Source organism: Penaeus chinensis, chromosome 31 (assembly GCF_019202785.1).
Source record: "Penaeus chinensis breed Huanghai No. 1 chromosome 31, ASM1920278v2, whole genome shotgun sequence".
In the NCBI taxonomy this organism is placed as follows: Eukaryota; Metazoa; Arthropoda; class Malacostraca; order Decapoda; family Penaeidae; genus Penaeus; species Penaeus chinensis.
In genome coordinates, this window is record NC_061849.1 from 35,682,636 (window position 1) to 35,690,593 (window position 7,958).

Sequence of the window (7,958 nt, forward strand, 5' to 3'; positions counted from 1 at the left end):
AAAAATTAGCGAAAAGGCAAGGTTGCACGCAAGGGCGCTTTCACCAGGCAAATTGGGGGTTGGGGGGCAACGTTTTCGCAACCATTTTTGCTGTTTTTCAAGTTTGGACCCTTTCCCACCTGGCCCAAATTTCAGTCGGGGGCCGGGCACAAAACCCGGGATCAAAAAACCGAGTAAACCCAAACGTTTAAATGGACAAATTTTAAAAACTAGGGAAACTTTGCAGACTCTAAAAGGGAAACGCTTCAATGGTTAAACTTCCCACAAAAAAGGGGCCAAAGAGTTGCCGGGCCCCCATTTTTCTATCCTTGCAAACCCAAACTACCTGAAGAAAGCCAAATGCACCATTTTTAACGCAAAGAAAGAAACAAATAATCACATTCTGAAATTGGTGAATGAAAAAGTGAACCCCCGAAGACCCAATAGATAAGTGGAGAGAACATCCTGAGATCTGGAACCCGCTCTGGAGGGAAAACGGAATTTAAAATCAAGGGAAAAAAGGGGCTTTGGGATGACATTGGGGCTGAATTTCAAACCGGATTTCTGACAAAAAAACCCCTTTTCCCCAAAGAAAAAGGGAAAAAAGTAAAAGGGCCCGTTATTCCCCAAAGATCCCCTATTTCATGATAATTTAAAAATGATAGTATTTTGGGGAGTGAAAAATTATTGTGATAAAAGGGAAAAATTAATAATGATAAAGGTAAAAAATTTGGATAATATTATAAAAACAGTGAAGGGTAAAAAATAGTACTAAAATTAAAATTTTCCTAACAAAAAGTGATAAGGGTAATATTGATGTAATAATAATAAATGAAAATAATAGTAATGAAAGATAATATTTTCTAATAATTTAAAATACAATAATTTCAAATAATAATAATAATAAAATAAAAGAAAAAAAAATGATAATATTAAAATAAAAAAAATAATAATAATTTAAAAATTTTTAAATTAAAAATAAAAAATAATTTTAAAAAATAATAATGATAATAATGGGTAATGATCTTTAAAAATTTAAAAATAATTTAAAATAGGAAAAAATAATAATAATAAATAAAAAAAAATAATTTAAAAATAATAATGATAATAAAAGGGAAAAAATAGTTAAAAATAATTACAATGAAAATTATAATAATGAAAAATAAAAAACAGCAAAAATAAAGAGGGTGATGAAATAAATTTAAAAAAGAAAAAATAATAATAATAAAATTTTAAAAAATAATAAAAAAATAAAAATAAAAAAATAATGATTATAAAAAGTAATTAAAGAATAAAAATTTAAAGAAATAATAATAATAATAACAATAATAATAAAAATAAAAATAATAATAAAACAAAAACATCAAAAAAGAAATAAAAAAAAACAACAAATAATAATAAAAACCCATGATAAAAAATAATAAAAAAAAAAATAATAAAAAATAATAATGATAAAAATAATGATAATAAAAATAATAATAAAAATAATAAAATGATAATAAAATGATAAATAAAATAAAATTTAAAAATAAAATAAAAAAAAAAAATAAAATGATAATAATAAAATGATAAAATTTTAAAAAATTATAAATGAAAAATAAAACAATTATAAAAAATGAAAATGAAAAAGGAAAAATAAAATTGAAAATAAGAATAAAAATAAAAAAAAATGTTAAAAATGGGGAAATAGTAATAAAATAATAAATTAAAAAATAAAATATAATAAAATTTAAAAAATAATAATAAAAAATATAATAAAAACAAATCTAATGATAATAAAAAAAAAAAATGGGTAAAAAAAACTTTAAAGAAAAAAAAAGATCATTTTTATTATTAACATCATAAATTTTTACCCTCATTATCATCCCTTATTTTCATTAAACATAATTAACCCCATTATCATCATTATTATCATCATCATCATCATCATCATCAAACACATCATCATCATCAAACATCAACATCATCATTATCAGCATCACCTTTATCTTTTCACATCCCCATCATCATTATCATCATCACATTTTTATTTTTTTTTATTATTATTATCATTTTTTTAAAATTATTAATATTATTATTATTAAATTTTATTAATTTTCCACTGTTTTTCCTATAATTATTAATTAAAAAAATTTGCTATTTTTAACAAAATTAATATTAAAATTATTAAACATTATTAAACAATATTAAATTTTTAAACATCATTATGTTACTTTTTTAATATTATTTTTATTTATTATTAAATTTTTTATTTTTCATTATTAATTTAATTTTTATTAAAATTATTATTTTCATCATCATTAATATTATCATTAATATTTTTTTGTTATTTTTACTATTATTAAATTAAATTTTTTTTATTATTATTACTATTTTTATCAATTTTTAAATTTTTATATTATTATTTTCATTATTTCCTTTTATTATTATTATTTTAAATTTTTATTTATTACCCGTTTTTTTAATTTTCAATTCCAAAAATAAATTATTATGAACATTATTATTATTAATCATTTTTTAAAATTTTGTTATAAATTTTAAATTTAAATTAACATTACTATGAAATTAAATAAATTTTTAAATTTTTTAATTTTCTATTATTATTTTTTAATATTACCCATTAAAATTATCAATTTTTTGTTGGGTTTTTATTATTATTATTATTATTAATATTAAATTTTTGCTTTTTATATCATTTTATTAAAAAGGGGAATATTACTGTTATCAAACATAGTTTTAAATTTCTAATTAAATTTCTTTTTATTTTTGTTAATTTTTCCCTTTTTGTTCTTATTTTTTTATTAATTTTTTTTATTCTATTTTTAATTTTTATTATTATAAATTTTTATATTATTAAATTTTTTATTAAATTTTCAATAACTGTCTTAGTGTTACTGCCAACCCCCCCATTATAAATGGGATTAAAGGTTTTTTTAAATTTTTTATTAAACCCTTATTACCATTTTCATCAAAAAACCCCAGGCAATTTAAAAAGGGGTAAAGCAATAGAGGAAAAAAGACAGGGTTTTTTCCCCAAAAAAATTTGGTAAAATAATTTAAAAAAAATTTCTATGTGAAAAAGGGGGCAAGAAAAACACCACCCTGACAAATGAATAAATAAATAAATAAATAACTTTGGCTATTACTATCATTACTGAACTTCATGAAAACAACGGGGAAATTACCAAAAAAAAGCTTAATTTTCCGAAAAAGTGTTTAAGGGGGACAGAAATTTTCGTCGAATCAAATTTTTTTTTTTTTTTTTCTCTTCCCTTCAGTATCCGTTATTCAGAAGAAATGGAAGGGTATTCGCACCTGTTATTCCAGAGAACTACTGAAGAGGAAGAAAGAGAAAAGTGGCTCAGAGACATGTGGACGGAAGCAGTATGTCTACTTTGAAAGCTTACATTTCCTGGGAAGCGTACCCAAGCAGACCACAAGCACTGGGGACGAGGGACTTGCTGCAAGCACTAGTATGGATAGCGAGCATGAGGTAGCTAGATACCAGCCAGGGATTGCAAAGGGAAGATTGGGAGACTGAAAGACCTAGAAGTCGATATTTGAGGAAGAGAACTCACTTAGAGGAAGAGGGTGAGCTTGTTCATGTCCTCAAGAAAATTCTTAAAGAAGGTGAAGCATTACCAAGTGAAAAGGACGAGGACAGATTGTTCTTACTCTCTCTTGTGTCGGAATTGCACAAGGTCCCTGCAGAAAAGAAGCTCAAACTAAAATCTGATATCATTACTGCTATCGCTCAGGCACAACAGGCTTAATCACACACACACATATACATACACATAGATACATATACACACACACACACACATATACATATACATATACAGACACATACTCATATACATATACATATACATATACAGACACACACACACACACACACACACACACACACACACACACACTCACACACACACACACACACACACACACACACACACACACACACACACACACACACACACACACACACACACACACACACACACACACACACACACACACACACACACACACACACACACACACACACACACACACACACACACACATACACACACACACACACATACATACACACACACACATACATACACACACACACACACACACACACACACACACACACACACACACACACACACACACACACACACAAAAGAGAGTAAGTATATGTATGTACATAAGTACATACAGAGCATTCTTGGATGCAATTAATTTTTCCCAGTGAAATGTACATATACTCTGTGAGTATGGTAACCAGTGAAATAGACTACCTTTGCTATGCTTTGCTCTATAAATTTCCTTCTTAGACCTTGTGGCTGTTGGACGATTTAATATATTTCATCAAGCTTTTGACAGGAATCCGCGTGGTTCTTGTTTGTGAGTTAAAGATTTTTGTCCTGCACCACAAGAGAATATTTCTGTCTTCAACCCATTAACAGTGTATGACTAACTAATAGATTATAAATTTCTTTCTGAGAGTTGTACGTTAGCATTTTATAAATGACTTTGTACATAATTCTCAAATTACTGATGCATTATTATCAATGTGATAAAAGTACTAGAGTGTCAGCAAGCCTTACTAAATGATCATTATATAGCATTAAATGATAATGAATGATCACCCTGTCTACTCATGAACTTTTATTCAGTAAATACTGATAATACTGATAATAAACCAACCTGAATGCACTTTTCCTGTTTTTGATTCTTCCTGTTTTTGCTCATCTATTTATTTGCAAGATGAAAAACTACACATAAAAAGTTCAGAATCTCCTGACTGCATAATGAATCAATGTTCTACTCTCAATCTGTGAACTTAATGTAAGAACAGCAAAGAGGTGGAGTATAAGAGATATGTATGCACACGAAAGCATTAATAGGTAGAGCCCTTTTTACAATGATCAAAAATAGAGAAATATTCATGGTTTGAAACATATTTCTTGTAGGTTTTTGTGATATCATATAAAATGGTATGCAGATAACATTTTGGTTTGAAGTATAACATTTCCGACTTTAACTTTAAAGAATTACTTATATTACTGACACAAGAAATAGGCTTTAAAGAATGTCAGCATATTTCTAGTTTATTTCCAAGGCAGCGAGTGCATTGGAATTCACCATAAAACGACCAGCGGGGAACTACAGAGCTAAGGAGAAATAAAGAAGAAAAAAGAAATCTTTCCATTTTATTTTATCTTTCTAAAAACTGTCAATATGCATCAAAATACACAAACAAATACAAATCAAGAATATCACCCATTGAAATAATATGTGGAATTACACATACTCCATTACCTCTATTACATTCCAATAAAAAATTAAGATAATATTCAAATAAAACTTCTAACCAAAGTTAATTGAATGCCTTTGGTCCATCAGAAGTACAATACAGGTTAACCCTCTCACACAACTGCAAAAACACCACCAAGCTCATTTATGGATCCATGGCTACGCACAACACACATGCTGTGGCACTCGCTTCCAATTTCCATCTCGACCACATCAATTTTTCACTGAGGTTAGAGAACACTTGAGTGAGTCGAGTTGCCACTTCTCACATGCTAGCGACTTCAACACGCTAACTACTACTCAGCAGCCAGGTTGGTGAGAAGGCCCCTAGAGATTATTGGATAAAATACATGGAAATGTATTTTGAACTCTATGTGTGCAAGAGGTTTCAAATAAATCCTGAATATATTTTAAAATCAACTTAGGATACAATCTTGATAAAAGACTATCCATGAAAATTTACAAAATCTACAAAAAGTTACAAAAATGTCTTCACCCTTATTTCATTGCAAACAAACAAACAAAAAATATTGTACAATTTTTTAATGCATTTTACGGTAGTATGGCATATGCTTTGTTCTTTATCCTTAACAATTACATGAAACCTTAGGTAACCACTAACCACAATGTAGTTCTGACATCTACTTTGATATTTGAACATGCATTACCGGTATAATTAACTCCCCCCCCCCCCCCCAATAAAAAAAAAAAGATAAATAAAAAATATTCACTAAATGGGAATGACTGTGAAACAGAATGAATGAGTGAATTGATAATTACAATAATATAATAATGATGATAATAATAATTGTAATAATGATAATAAAAATAATGATAGTAATAATAAGTATAATCATAATTATAATTATTATAATAATAATAATAATAATAATAATAATAATAATAATAATAATAATAACAATAATAATAATAATAATAACAACAATAACAATAATAATAATAATGACAATAATAATAATAATAATGACAGTAACAATAACAATAATAATAATAATAATAATAATAATAATAATAATAATATGAGTGATTAAATCTAAAGACATACGGTTCTAATATCTGACTGTCCAATAAAATAGATATTTGCTTGATTCTTTTAATTTTTTTAAACTTTCCCCTTTTCTACAAACCCCGTTTTTAAAGGGCTAAAAGGGAAACAAACCCAAACCCAACTAAAACTCATATTTCAACCATATTTCAAAATAAAAAACCCTATTGGAAGTCTTTTGGGAAAAAAACAATTTTTTTATGTAAAATATGTATTTTTTTGTAATATATAAATGTACATTGGGGAAAAAATTTTCCAATGATTTCAGGGCCCTTAAACCACTGAAGAAGAAAGAAAAGAGAAAGAAAAAAGAGAAAAGAGAAGAGAAGAGAGAGAGAGAGAAAAGAGGGGAGAAAAGAAAGAAAAGAGAGGGGAGAGAAAAGGGAAAAGAGGGGGAGGGGGACAAGAGAGAGACAGAGGGGAGAGAAAAGAGAAAAGAGAAGGAGAGAGAGAGAGAGAGAGAAAAGAGAGAGAAAGAGAGAGAAAAAGAGAGGGGAGGGGGAGGGAGAGGGGAGAGGAGAGGAAAAAAAGAGGGGAGAGAAGAGAAGAAAAAAAGGAAAAGAAAAAAAGGGGAAAAAGGAAAAAGAAAAGGGGGGAGAGGGAGAGGGAAAAAGGGGGAAGGGGGGAAGGGGGGAAGGAAAGGGGGGAAAAGGGAGAGGGAGGGGGAGAGAAAAGGAGAGAGAGAGGAGGGGGGAGAGAAAAGAGGGGAGGGGGGGGAGGGAGGGAAAAAGGAAAAGGGGGGAGAGGGGGAGGGGGCCGGAGAAGGAGAGAGGGGAGGGGTGAGAGAGAGAGAAGAGAGAGGAAAAGAGAGAGAGAAGAGAGAAAGAGAGAAAGTGAGAGAGAAGAGAGAGGGGAACAGAGAAGAGACCAAAAAGAAAAGAGAAAAGAAAAGAAAAAAAGAAAAAGAGAGAAATGAAAAAGGGGAAGGAAAAGAAAAAAGAAAAAGAAAAGAAAAAAAGAAAAAAAAAAGAGAAGGGGGGGAAGAAAAAGGGGGGAGAGTGAGTTTTTGGTGTTTTGGTGTGTGTGTGTGTGTGTGTGTGGGGTTGTGTGGGGTGTGGGGGGTGTGTGTTTTGTGTGTGTGTGTGTGTGTGTTGTTTTATTAACTTGCACTTCCACTCCCCCCCTAAATACATATGTATAATTTCCCCCTTAAAAAACCATAAAAATTTTACACAAATTTTTTAAAAAATTTAAAAAAAATTTTACACAAATTTCCCTAGAGTTTCAAAAAACTCAATAGAAAACCCGGGAAACCCGAAAAAAAAAAAAAAAAAATCCACAAAAAGTATATTTAAAACAAAAAAAGCATTTTCATGTACCCCGTAAAAAATAACGGGAACAAAATACCAGAAATTAAAAATTACAGAAAAACAAAAAATTTAAGAAAAAAAGGCTTTCTTTGAAACCTTCAATCAAGATTCCTTTTCTCACTCCATTTCATTACACTGTGACCTAAGCAAAAATCATAGACGATACAAAAAAATGATATGAAAAACATTACACAAACCCCCCTGAAAAAAGGAAAAAACAATAAAGTTTTAAAAAAAAGGCATGTAAAATTTATCCCCCCCCAAAAATAAATGGAAAAGATTCAAAATCA